Source organism: Bos mutus, chromosome 2 (genome assembly GCF_027580195.1).
Source record: "Bos mutus isolate GX-2022 chromosome 2, NWIPB_WYAK_1.1, whole genome shotgun sequence".
NCBI classification, from domain to species: domain Eukaryota; kingdom Metazoa; phylum Chordata; class Mammalia; order Artiodactyla; family Bovidae; genus Bos; species Bos mutus.
The window spans coordinates 70,397,647-70,412,235 of record NC_091618.1 but is presented as its reverse complement, the minus strand read 5'-3'; the positions used below and the strand labels follow the sequence as shown (position 1 = coordinate 70,412,235).

The 14,589-nt window shown below is 41.7% G+C and overlaps 1 long non-coding RNA gene across 9 annotated transcripts in view; it reads right to left on the bottom strand.

The window, feature by feature from the left end:
• Window positions 1-1,679: 1,679 nt before the first annotated feature.
• LOC138992092 (uncharacterized) overlaps window positions 1,680-14,589 on the bottom strand; it is a 98,873-nt gene continuing 85,963 nt past the window's right edge. For all 9 annotated transcript variants that reach the window (XR_011467960.1, XR_011467952.1, XR_011467957.1 and 6 more), the window contains one exon: window positions 1,680-3,259. This is a non-coding gene — a long non-coding RNA (uncharacterized lncRNA). The remainder of the gene's footprint in view (window positions 3,260-14,589) is intronic.

Sequence of the window (14,589 nt, the reverse complement as noted above, 5' to 3'; positions counted from 1 at the left end):
ATTGCATGGACAAAAGCCAAACTTCTAATAAAAATTGTGCCTGCAAGGTTTGGATTTCCATGCTTACATTTCTGCCTCAGAGTATAGATCAAGCCTTACCTGATGACCTAGCTTCCAGATTCCACACTTTAATCCATGTCTTTTTTTTTTTTTTTGGATGATAGCTGTGTTTTGCTTTTTTTTTTTTCTAATTTTATTTTTAAACTTTACATAATTGTATTAGTTTTGCCAAATATCAAAATGAATCCGCCACAGGTATACATGTGTTCCCCATCCTGAACCCTCCTCCCTCCTCCCTCCCCATACCATCCCTCTGGGTCGTCCCAGTGCACTAGCCCCAAGCATCCAGTATCGTGCATCGAACCTGGACTGGCAATACCATGTAAGAAACGAGTTGCTAATCCATGTCTTTAATCACATACTTGTCCAGAGATCACATAGAATGATAAGGTTTTGCTGCCACAATTCTAATGTCAGAAACTGGAAGAGAGAGAGTTTTAGTTCTGTTTTTCACTCTTAATTGGGAGAAGGAAGTTCTTTTAGCTTAAAAATTGAAGACTCACATCTTCAATTTTTCCTATTTCAATTTTTAAAATGGGATTTAACTATACAGTTCATATGGCAGTGAATTATATCCATGAGATAAAGATCATAAAAATATTACATAATTCAAAACTTGCATAATTCTAGACAGATTATCCCACCCAAAGAACAATATAATGTAAGAAATAGTATTCTCATAATAATAATAATAAATAATCCTACAACATTACAGAGCATTTCTTAGAGTAAATTTTTAGTGTGTTTTTTTTCAAAACTAAACTTTTTCTTTGGAAATAATTTTAGATTTATAGAAAAGTTTTGCAAAGATAGTATTGACTTTCCTTATACCCCTTACCCAGTTTTCCCTATCATTAACACCTAACGTTACTATAGTACATTTGTCAAAACTAAGAAACTAACATGGGCAATATTCACTGAATTTAAGATTTTACTCAGATTTCATTAATTTTCCCATTATGCTCCTATTTCAGAGAAGGCAATGGCACCCCACTCCAGTACTCTTGCCTGGAAAATCCCATGGCTGGAGGAGCCTGGTGGGCTGCAGTCCATGGGGTCGCTAAGAGTCAGACACGACTGAGCAACTTCACTTTCACTTTTCACTTTCATGCCCTGGAGAAGGAAATGGCAACTCACTCCAGTGTTCTTGCCTGGAGAATCCCAGGGACGGGGGAGCCTGGTGGGCTGCCGTTTATGGGGTCACACAGAGTCGGACACGACTAAAGTGACTTAGCATAGCATAGCATAGCACAGCATGCTCCTATTTTTGTTCCAGAATCCAATACAATTTTAAATACTTTTTGTTTTTAAAGATTCATATTATTCAAAATTTGTGTAAACTGATAACATTTTAAAATCACACCTTCAAATTTGTGAAATTAAAATTGGCAAGCTGTTTATGCAAAGGTTTTCCATAGTATTTAATGCAAGGATGGCTGAAGAATTAACCTACCGCAGTGGCCTAAGCCAGTGTTGTTTAAATTGGAATGAGGAGTGGAATGGAGAGAGTGTATTTTGTACTGGGTTTCAGCTGAAGATTTCATTTGAATAAAATCACTAATAAGAAATCCAGGGGAAATATTAGAATACAGTGAGAAATACTAAAAAAACAAATAAGCCAAAATTGAAAATGATCATGTTATAAGAAACTTGCAGAAAACTGCCATAGGCATCATTTTTTCATACAAATAGTTTAAGCTTTTTACTGCAAAGAACATACAAGCAAATTAGGTAGCCACATACATTGCAAAATATTGTCCATTTGTTGTTACTATACACAAAATTGTTAACCAACTATATTGTTTTTGTTTACTCGCTAAGTCATGTCTGATTATTTTGTGATCCCATGGGCTACAGCCTGCCAGGCTCCTCTGTCCTTGGTATTTCCCAGGCAACAATACTACAGCGGGTTGCCATTTCCTTCTCCAGGCGATATTCCTGACCCAGGTATCAAACCTGTGTCTTCCACACTGCAGGCAGATAACTTACCATTGAGCCACCTGAGAAGCCCTATTAAAATATAAAGAGCCCTTACAAATCAAGAGAAAAATGAACAGAGAGCACAGCCAATTTATGGCCAATAAGCATCTGAAAAACTATTCAAATTCATTTTCAAAGAATACAAGCTAAACTGCAAAGTACATTTTTTAACTTATCAACCTGGTGAATGATAATGCAAAGTGCAGGCTGATGTGCAAAGAACAAGGCACTCTTGTACATTGCTAGTGAAAGTGAAAGTTGCTTAGACATGTCTGACTCTGTGAGACCCCACGGACTATAAAGTCCATGGAATTCTCCAGGCCAAAATACTGGAGTGGGTAGCCTTTCCCTTCTTCAGGGGATCTTCCCAGGTCTCCCACATTGCAGATAGATTCTTTACCAGCTGAGCCACGTTGCTAACATAGGAGTAAAATGTGAAAATTGTTTTACAATGGCTTGGCAATACATGTTTCCAGTTACCTATTGCTGACTAATTAAAATATTCCAAAATGTAGTCGCTTAAATCTACAACAATGTATTGTGTCTCACATTTCTGTGAGTTGGCTGCGTGGTCTTTCATGTCATGGAATGTTGGCTGAGGCCAAGCATGCAGCTGCACTCAGCTGGGAGCCCAGCTAGGGATGGATCGCCTAAGGCTTCTTTTCTTTTCCACATGGCCTTTCTTTCCATTTGGCCTCTCATCATTCAAAAGCCTAGCCCAGGGACCCTTCATGTCAACTGGATTCCAAGAAAGCAAAAATGGAAGCTGACAGATCTCTTAAGGAGTAAGTCTGGAAGCGATGGTATGCTGGAGCCCATTGGTCATATATGCTATCTCTTTCCAACTACATGCTCTGTGATATCACATTGGTAGCTCAAAATCAGTCATGCTGGCAGCACTTACACCATGTGCTCAGTTATTCAGTCGTGTCCAACTCTTTGCAACCCTTTGGACCATAGCCCACCAGGCTCCTTTGTCCACAGGATTTTTCAGGCAGGCACACTGGAGTGTGTTGCCATTTCCTCTACAGGGGGTCTTCCTGACCTAGGGATCAAACCTACATTTCCTGTGTCTTCTGCATTTCAGGTGGATTCTTAGAAACTGTCAAATGCTCTAAATCATGACTTTTAATTATTTTTCAAAAAGCTGAAAGTCACACAGCTTCACATCCATCACATTCTGTTTCTTCAAGCAAGTCACAAATCCAGCCGAGAGTTCCTGTGGGAGAAGAAACAAATTTTACCTTCTTGATCTGAGGAGTGACAAAGAATTTGTGACCATATTTAATCCAACAGAGTCTTCCCTCTGGCCACAAATTATTTATATTCTTTCTCATGCAAAACAAAACAGACCACCTCCCAAGACACCTCAAAGTCTCATTCCAAGAGAGCATCAGCCTCAAAGTTCAATATTTCTAACTAACAAAAAACCTACTATATAGCCCAGGGAATTCTGCTCAATATTCTGTAACAACCTAAATGGGAAAAAAGAATTTGAAAAAGAATAGATAGGTGTATATGTATATCTGAATCATTTTGCTGTACATCTAAAGTTAACACAACATTATTAATCAACTATTGTTGTTGTTTAGTCGCTAAGTTGTATCTGACTCTTTGTGACCCCATGGACTGTAGACTGCCAGGCCCCTCTGCCCATGGGATTTCCCAGGCAAGAATACTGGAGTGGGTTTCTATTTCCTTCTCCAGGGGATCTTCCCTATCCAAGGATCAAACCTGTGTCTCCCGCTTGGCAGGCAGATTCTTTACCACTGAACCACCGGTGAAGCCCCTTAATCAACTATACTCCAGTATAAAATTAAAAAAATTTTTAAATGTTTTAAATAATAAAATAAATACCCACTTTGGAATTAAATTTTTAAAAAGCTCAATATTTCATGACCTGAATCATGCTAAGATGTGACTGCAGCTCCTCTGGGTCTAGAAAGCTGTGAACTGTGAACTTTCCCAACTTGCCTCCACCCTTCCACCCCTACCAGGCATTCAATGGTGAGAAGTGGACAGGAAAGTCACCATGGATGCTCCTATTCAACAACACAGAGAACAGGTTTATAACAATTCTGAAATCTACCTGGATATTAGATGAGAAATCCTCTATACCCCACCCCCCAGCTCTGGGCCTGGGAGCTCCGCTAGGGCTGAAACATGTCAAGTGACTGCTCATCCCCCTGGCTTCCCTAGCTGACCTCTATTCATTCAGTAGTCTAGGGCAAATTCTTTACAGAATGCTAGCTGGTTTCTCGGAGAAGGCGATAGCACCCCACTCCAGTACTCTTGCCTGGAAAATCCCATGGATGGAGGAGCCTGGTAGGCTGCAGTCCATGGGGTTGCTAAGAGTCGGACACGACTGAGTGACTTCACTTTCACTTTTCACTTTCCTGCATTGGAGAAGGAAATGGCAACCCACTCCAGTGTTCTTGCCCGGAGAATCCCAGGGACAGGGGAGCCTGGTGGGCTGCCGTCTGTGGGGTCGCACAGAGTCGGACACGACTGAAGTGACTTAGTAGCAGTAGTAGTAGCTGGTTTCTAGATAGCAACAGGAGAAACTGCTATGTCTCTCAAAGGCTAGGTCTGCTGATTCGCACTGTTGTATAGCAAAAACCAACACAACACTGTAAGGCAATTTCCTCCAATTAAAAAATAATTTAAAAAATAAGGCTAGGCCTGGAATAGCAATAGTGTCTTCATACTAGTGTTTCTATATTTAGCAAATAAAAATACTGAATGCCTCATAAAAAGATGCTCAACATCGCTGATTCTTAAATGCAAATCACAATGGGATATACTTTACACCTGTCAGAATGGTTATTATCAAAAAGTCTACAAATATCATATTAGTAAGGAAATGGGAAAACAGGAACCTTTGTAAACTATTGGTGGGGAAGTAAATTGGTGCAGCTACTGTGGAAAACAGTATGGAGCATACTCAAAAACCCAAAAATAGGACTACCATATGACCCAGCAATTCTACTCTTGAGTATGCTGCTGCTGCTAAGTCGCTTCAGTCGTGTCCGACTCTGTGCGACCCCATAGATGGCAGCCCACCAGGCTCTCCTGTCCCTGGGATTCTCCAGGCAAGAACACTGGAGTGGGTTGCCACTTCCTTCTCCAGTTCATAAAAGTGAAAAGTGAAAGTGAAGTCACTCAGTCGTGTCCAACTCTTAGCGACCCTACGAATTGCAGCCCACCAGGTTCCTCCATCCATGGGATTTTCCAGGCAAGAGTACTGGAGTGGGGTGCCATTGCCTTCACCACTCTTGAGTATATATCTCTAAAAAATGAAAATACTAATTCAAAAATATACGTGCACCCCAGTGTTCATTGAGCACTATTTATAGCAGCCAGGACATGGATGCAACCCAGGTGTCCATCAACAGACAAATGGATTAAGAAGACTGTCATAAGAAGAATGAAATTCTGCCATTTGTAGCAATGTGGATGGACCTAGAGAATATATTATGTTAGTGACATAAATCAGACAGGGAAAGATAAATACTATAGGATACCACTTACATGTGGAATCTAAAAAATTATACAAATTATTGTATGTGCAAAACAGAAACACAAACAGATACAGAAAACAAACTTGTGGTTACCAAAGCGGGGAGGTAGAGGGGGAAAGACAAATTAGGAATATGGAATTAACATATACAAACTACTGTGTATAAAATAGATAAGCAACAAGAATATATTGTATAGCACAGGGAATTATAGCCATTATCTTGTAATAACTTACAATTGAGCATAATATGCAAAAATATTGAGTCATTATGCTGTACACATGAATATAATATCTTATAAATCAGTTCAGTTCAGTCGCTCAGTCATGTCCGACTCTTTGCAATCCCATGAATTGCAGCACGCCAGGCCTCCCTGTCCATCATCAACTCCCAGAGTTCACTCAGACTCACGTCCATCATGTCAGTGATGCCATCCAGCCATCTCATCCTCTGTTGTCCCCTTCTCCTCTTGCCCCCAATCCCTCCCAGCATCAGAGTCTTTTCCAATAAGTCAACTAAATCAGCTACACATCAATAAAATGGTACAGATTACCCAGTTAAATTTGAATGTCAGATAAATCACAAATAATATTTTAGTATAAGTATGTCCCACTTTACTGTTTGTTTGATATTCTAATTTTACTGAGCATCTTGTATTTTACCTAGCAATCCTATTTTCACCACATTCTGAACGTCAAAGTAAGTCACTCAAGGATAAGGAAAGGAGACATCACTTATTTTTGTTTGTGTCATGTCTTAGTTGCATCATGTGGGATCTTTCGTTGCAGCTTGGGCTCTCTCGTTGTGCCACATGGGCTCCAGAGCAAGCAGGCTTCAGTAGTTGCAGCACATGAGCTTGACTGCTTTGAGGCTTATGGGATCTTAGTTCCCTGACCAGGGATTGAACCCACATCCCCTGCATTGAAAGGCAGTTTCTTAACCACTGGATGATGAGGGAAGTCCTGAGACATCACTTTTTAAAAATTTAATTTGTTATTTATTATTGAAGTATAGTTGATCTACAATGTTGTATTAATTTTTGCTGTACAGCAAAGTGATTCAGTTACACACATACATACATTCTTTTTTATATTCTTTTCCATAATGGCTTATTACATGGCATTGAATACAGATCCTCATGCTATCCTATAGGACCTTTTTGATTATCCATTCTGTATATAACAGCTTGCATCTGCTAACCCCAGCCTCCCACTCCATTCCCTCCTCATTCTTCCTCCCCCTCGGCAACGATAAGTGTGTTCTCTAGAGACACCACTTATTGACGGATGAGTGGCATGCTTGTATAGGGAGAGGAGAAGTTAATGATGGCTATTTTTCAGACTGTCACCCTTAGCAAAAAACCTTGAAAATGTGCATCTCATTATAAAACCAATGATTCTATTTCTAGGGATTTTTAAAAGCACATGATTAAAGACGTGTCAAAGATTTAGCTACATGAAAGTTCATTGTAGAACTGCTTGTAGTGGTGAAAAATAGGAACAACCTAGATGTACAAAGATAAGAAATAAGTATATTTATAGTGGCCCTAATATGCTCAAGCACTGAGTTGAGCCCTGAAGAGATAGTGGACAACATGGAAAACCTGTGGTCTCAGAAATTTTAAAGGCTAAAAGCACAAGGTTGACATTAAACAGATAATCATATATTTGACTAATTGACTGTAAGTGTGCTAATTACCACAAAGGCAAATTACTGGGTGCTATGGAATCACCAAGGGATCTAAATTATTGGGGACTGGTTTAGGAGAAGGAGCAGGAAATAAAGAGAAAAGATGAGGGAAGAGAGCACTAAGCAGAGTGAAGAGAAAAAGGATTCTAAATATATATTTATTTACATGTAAAGATCATCATAATAAACGGATATGAGATGCTCACGAGACATCTAAGTGGAGATGCTGAATTGCATTTAGATACACAAGTTGGGATTCTGGGGAAGGTTAGATGTGGATATACACACTCTGAAGTTACCAGTCTATAATAGTCACTAGGCAGTGACATAGGAAAATCAGGGGCGTAGGGTGTCACAAAGTGGCTTCCCACATGGTGCTAGTGGTAAAGAACCTGCCTGTCAATGCAGGAGTCATAAGAGACGTGGGTTTGATCTCTAGGCGGGGAAGATCCACTGGAGGAGGCCATGGCAACCCATTTCAGTATTCTTGCTTAGAGAACCCCATGGACAGAGGAGCCTGGAGGGCTACCGTCCATAGAGTGGCAAAGAGTTGAACATGACTGAAGAAACATATCATGACTTAGCACATACACATGCATGCAGGGTATCACAGAAGCCAAGAAAAATTTCGAGGAGATCATGGTCACTTGGGAGAAAAGCCACTGAGTGGTTACATAGATGAAGGCAAAATGTGACCACTGACTCTGGTAACATGGAGGTCACTGATGAATCTTTTAGAAGTTTCAGGTGTAGTGGGGAGAACAAAGGCCTATATGAAATGGACTGAAAATAGGTGATGCGGTGGGGAAAGGCATTCATTTGAGAAGTTTTTCTGTGAGAGAGCAGGAAAATGGGGTAGCAACTAGACAGGAATGGGAGGTCAAGAGCAGGTTTGTTGGCTGAAGGACACAACCCCCTAAAAAGAGGGAAACTGATAATTCAGGAGAGAGACGTCTATTTGTGGGAGTAAAGTCTTTGAGAAAGTGAAAGAGGATGAGGTACAGAGCACAAGGAAAGGGTTGGCTTTATTTAGGAACAGGTATGCTTCCTCCTATGATAGCAGATGAAAGACTGTGGGTGCTGATTCAAGAGGCTGCAGAGACACAGTGAAAGGAAAATGAGACACAGTGAAAGGAAAATGAGAAAGTGTCCATTTACTTCTATTTCTCATGAAGCATGAATCAAATCCACCAGTAAGAAGGGAAAGAAGGAAGGGGGAGATTAGAATAGGTTCTCTGAATATACTATACATCTCATGTTGATCCTGCTAATTTGAAAATCAATGTACGTATAGACTCTCACTTACCCAATAAAATTTGCAGTTTCTCAAGATCTTAAACAAGAAAAAAGTGAAGAGGCTCAGTACCAAGAACAACAGTGTAAAAATCAAGATGGATTTATTGAGGAATTTTATTTAAAAACCTTAAAGGAGTTTTATAATCATATATTAAAATTCATCAGTGTCAATTCAGCAACAGGAAAATTCTGAAGTCATAGAAGGAAGTACACATGAAAGTATTGTTCAGTTCTGCATCTTAGCCAGAATTAACAGAGACCCAGTGATGGGCTTCCCAGGTGGTGCTAATGGTAAAGAACCTGCCTGCCAATGCAGGAGAGGTAAGAAATATGGGTTTGATCCCTGGGTCCCTGGAAGGAGAGCACGGCAACCCACTCCAGCATTCTTGCTGAGAATCACATGGACAGAGGAGCCTGGCGAGATACAGTCCATGGGGTCACACAGACTTGGACAGGACTAAAGCGATGCATGCACACATGATGATGTCTGTTTTAGTGACTTAGCCAATGAAATAAATTGCTTATTTCCATATTAGCAAAGAGACTGAATAAGTAATTAGATAATGCATTTCTTATGACCAAGGCAGACTAGACATGAATAGACTCGTGAGATAAAGTTAATGTGATAAAATGCAATACACTACTGTAAATGCAAAACCAGCTAACTTGACACTAAGAGTTGACACTCCTGGGAGTATTTTTTCAGACGCTATTAGAAAAAATGAAATCTGAGAAGAACTTTTGGGTCATCAATGCTCTATATTTAGAATCTTCAAATAATCATAGATCTCAGCACTTTGTCAACAAGGGAGACATAGAATGGGGTTACATCATCTTTTCACTGGTTTTCTTTCTTGTTGAACACATTGAAAAATTTGTGATGGGACAGATCCCATCCTAAATCTTAAAAACAGATGTTACAATTTTCACATGAAATTAAAAATACACTATGATAATTTAGCATATAATAGTAACATTACCGGAGAAGGCAATGGCACCCTACTCCAGTACTTTTGCCTAGAAAGTCCCATGGACAGAGGAGTCTGATGGGCTGCGGTCCATGGGGTTGCTAGAGTCGGACATGACTGAAGCGACTTAGCAGCAGCAGCAGCAGCAGTAACATTACATTGCAACACAAATTTTTAAAAGAGCAACCATTCATTGAGCACTTAGGTACCAAGCACTGTTCTTTGTACCTGGTATATGTATTATCTTACATAAACTTCAAAACTCCTAAGACACCTCTATGAGGTAGCTTCTATTACTACCTACATTTTGCAAAAGACAGAAAGTTGGTTCATCTAATCCAGTGTACTAAGATAGACTGTTACAAGTATTATATACCTCTTCCATATCAAGTATATTACTACATTCAGGGGATTTTGTACAGTAAAAAAGAAGGCCCAGTGCCGAAGAATTGATTCTTTCGAACTGTGGTGCTGGAGAAAACTCTTGAGAGTCCCTTGAATTGCAAGGAGATCAAACAAGTCAATCCTAAAGGAAATTAGGAGGAGGAGGTCACCATTAACCCCACCATAGAGCTGCCAGAACTTACACAGAACTGGGAAATAAACCTTTGGAGGGCACAAACAGAACCTTGTGCACCAGGACCCAGGAGAAAGGAGCAGTGACCCCAGAGGAGACTGACCCAGACTTGCCTGTGAGTGTCCAGGAGTCTCCACTTGAGGAGTGGGCTCAGTGGTGGTCTGCTGCAGGGTTGGGAGCCCTGAGTGAAGCAGTACATGCTACACTCAGGATCTTTTGAAGGAGGCCACCATTATCTTCATCACCTCCACCATAGTTTGGTGCCAGGTAAATAACAGTGAGGGAACATAGCTCCACCCATCAACAAAAAATTGGATTCAAAATTTACTGAGCATGATAGGGCCATCAGAACAAGACCCAGTTTTCCCCTCTGTCAGACTCCCATCAGGAAGCTTCCATAAGCCTCTTATCCTTCTCCATTACAGGGCAGACAGACTGAAAACAACAGTCACAGGAAACTAACCAATCTAATCACATGGACCACAGCCTTGTCAAACTCAATGAAACTATGAGCCATGGAGTGTAAGGCCACCAAAGACAGATGTGTCATGGTGGAGAGTTCTGACTCTCCACCATGTGGTCCACTGGAGAAGGGAATGGCAAACCACTTCAGTATTCTTGCCTTGAGAACCCCATGAACAGTACGGAAAGGCAAAATGATAGGACACTGAAAGAGGAACTCCCCAGGTCGGTAGGTGCCCCATATGCTACTGGAGATCAGAAGAGAAATAACTCCAGAGAGAATGAAGAGATGGAGCCAAAGCAAAGACAACACCCAATTGTGGATGTGACTGGTGATGGAAGCAAGGTCCGATGCTGTAAAGAGCAATACTGCATAGGAATCTGGAATGTTAGGTTCACAAATCAAGGCAAATTGGAAGTGGTCAAACAGGAGATGGCCAGAATGGATGTTGACATTTTAGGAATCAGCGAACTAAAATGGACTGGAGTGGGTAAATTTAACTCAGATGACCATTATATCTACTACTGTGGGCAGGAATCCCTTAGAGATTCTTGGAATGGAATGGAATAGCCATCATAGGCAACCAAAGAGTCCAAAATGCAGTATTTGGATGCCATCTCAAAAATGACAGAATGATCTCTGTTCGTTTCCAAGGCAAACCATTCAATATCACAGTAATCCAAGTCTATGCCCTGACCAATAATGCTGAAGAAGCTGAAGTTGAATGGTTCTACGAAGACCTACAAGACCTTCTAGAACTAACACCCCAAAAAGATGTTCTTTTCATTGTAGAGGACTGGAATGCAAAAGTAGGAAGTCAAGAAACACCTGGAGTAACAGGCAAATTTAGCCTTGGAGTACAGAATGAAGCAGGGCAAAGGCTAACAGAGTTTTGCCATGAGAACACAACACCCTCTTCCAACAACACACAAGAAGATTCTATACATGGACATCACCAGATGGTCAATACTGAAATCAGATTGATTATATTCTTTGCAGCCGAAGATGAAGAAACTCTATTCTGTCAGCAAAAACAAGACCAGGAGCTGACTGTGGCTCAGATCATGAATTCCTTATTGCCAAATTCAGACTTAAGTGGAAGAAAGTAGGGAAAACCACTAGACCATTCAGGTATGAACTAAATCAAATCCCTTACAATTACACAGTGGAAGTGAGAAATAGATTTAAAGGACTAGGGGCAGTCCTAAGATGATCCCTAAGATGGCCCCTAAGATAGGATGGGGAGACCATTTTCTCCCCCACAAATTCATCGAAAGAACATTTGAACGCTGAGCAAATTTCACAAAATAACTTCTGAATGCTGGCAGAGGACACCAGGCACCCAGAAAGGCAGCCCATTGTCTTCAAAAGGAGGTAGGACAAAATACAAAAGGTAAAAAGAGAGACAAAAGAGTTAGGAATGGAGACCCATCCCATGAGGGAGTTGTAAAAGAGAAGTTTCCAAACACGAGGAAACCCTCTCACTGGTGGATCTGTGGGGAGTGTTGGAATCTCAGAGCGGAACCTCAGTGTTGGAACCTCAACATAACCGGGAGGATAAATAAATAAACAAAACCCACATGCCTAACGGCAACTCCCAGCGGAGAAGTAGCCCAGATGCTCGGGTCTGCCACCAGCCAGCGGGGGCTAAACAGGGAGGCAGGAGCTGCATTGCTTAGGGTAAGGACCGGGCCTGAATGCCGTGAGGGCAATCTGAGGGAGCTAATGTGGGATAGCAACCCAAACTGTGGGATAACCAGAGAGAGAGAGAGAGAAAAGAGAGAGAGAACTTTCCCTCGAAAAGCCCTAACCTAAGGCACTGCCAGGCCTGCTCACAGAACAAAGGACTGAGCGAATACCAAAGGAGAGATAACCCGTTGCAGACTGGCCATCCCCCGCCGGAGGCAGGGAGGCAGCCAGAGCCAGAAAGGGGCAATCTCGGTCCCAGAGAGGGCATCCTCTACCAAACTGCGAGCAGGCTCCTAGTTGCTAACCAAGTCTTACTGGGTCCTGGACAGTTGACATCCGCTGGGAGGGTCGTAGCCAGAGATCAGCTCCCCAGAGAGACACACTGCACACCTGAGATGGCACTCCCGCTGTGCACCCAGGAATGTAAGTGGCTGGGACGGGGGAGGCGATAAGACGCACCGCACCTGGGGAGTGTGTGCTTGCTAAGCACCTGGTCACCTGAGCTGCTCGGACCTGGAAAGGGCACAAAACGCAGGACCCACGGAGTCTGTGCCTTTGTGGAGTACCCAAGAACCTCAACCTGAGCAGATTAGACCCAGGAAGTGCACGCAACCCAGGGCCTGCTTTAGACAGTTCCCCTGCAGAGCAACCTGGAGCCTGAGCAATGTAGAGCAGGGGCAAACCCAGTGTGGCCAAGATACTGCAAGCACTCCCCACACACGCCAGTGATATTTGTTTGCAGTTTTCCTTCCTCCCCACAGCACAACTGAACAAGTGAGCCTAAATAAGTGACCACTTTCAACCCCTTGTGTCAGGGCAGAAATTAGACACTGAAGAGACTTGCAAACAGAAGAAGCCAAAATAAACAGAGGGAACCGCTTTGGAAATGACAGGTGCAACAGATTAAAACCCAGTAGTTAGCATCAACTACATTGGAAGGGGTCTATACATCTTAAGAAGTATAAGCTGGAACAAGGAACTATCTGAAACTGAACTGACCCCACACTGCGTGCAACAGCTCCAGAGAAATTCTTAGATATATTTTTACTATTACCATTTTTTTAATTAAAAATTTTTTTTAATTTTAAGTCCGCTATTACTTCTTAATTTTCATTTTTATAACCTACTATGAAGAATGCTCAAACTACCGCACAATTGCACTCATCTCACACGCTAGTAAAGTAATACTCAAAATTGTCCAAGCCAGGCTTCAGTAATACAATGAACTGTGAACTTCCAGATGTTCAAGCTGGTTTTAGAAAAGGCGGAGGAACCAGAGATCAAATTGCCAACATCCACTGGATCATCGAAAAAGCAAGAGAGTTCCAGAAAAACATCTATTTCTGCTTTATTGACTATGCCAAAGCCTTTGACTGTGTGGATCACAATAAACTGGAAAATTCTGAAGGAGATGGGAATACCAGACCACCTGACCTGCCTCTTGAGAAACCTATATGCAGGTCAGGAAGCAACAGTTAGAACTGGACATGGAACAACAGACTGGTTCCAAATAGGAAAAGGAGTACGTCAAGGCTGTATATTGTCACCCTGCTTATTTAACTTCTATGTAGAGTACATCATGAGAAGCGCTGGACTGGAAGAAACACAAGCTGGAATCAAGATTGCCAGGAGAAATATCAATAACCTCAGACATGCAGATGACACCACCGTTATGGCAGAAAGTGAAGAGGAACTCAAAAGCCTCTTGATGAACGTGAAAGTGGAGAGTGAAAAAGTTGGCTTAAAGCTCAACATTCAGAAGACGAAGATCATGGCATCTGGTCCCATCACTTCATGGGAAATAGATGGGGAAACAGTGGAAACAGTGTCAGACTTTATTTTTTTGGGCTCCAAAATCACTGCAGATAGTGATTGCAGCCATGAAATTAAAAGATGCTTACTCCTTGAAAGAAAAGTTATGACCAACCTAGACAGCATATTGAAAAGCAGAGACATAACTTTGCCAACAAAGGTCTGTCTAGTCAAGGCTATGGGTTTTCCAGTAGTCATGTATGGATGTGAGAGTTGGACTGTGAAGAAAGCTGAGCGCCGAAGAATTGATGCCTTTGAACTGTGGTGTTGGAGAAGACTCTTGAGAGTCCCTTGGACTGCAAGGAGATCCAATAAGTCCATTCTGAAGGAGATCAGCCCTGGGATTTCTTTGGAAGGAATGATGCTAAAGCTGAAACTCCAGTACTTTGGCCACCTCATGCGAAGAGTTGACTCATTGGAAAAGACTCTGATGCTGGGAGAGATTGAGGGCAGGAGGAGAAGGGGACGACAGAGGATGAGATGGCTGGATGGCATCACTGAGTCAATGGATGTGAGTCTGAGTGAACTCCGGGAGTT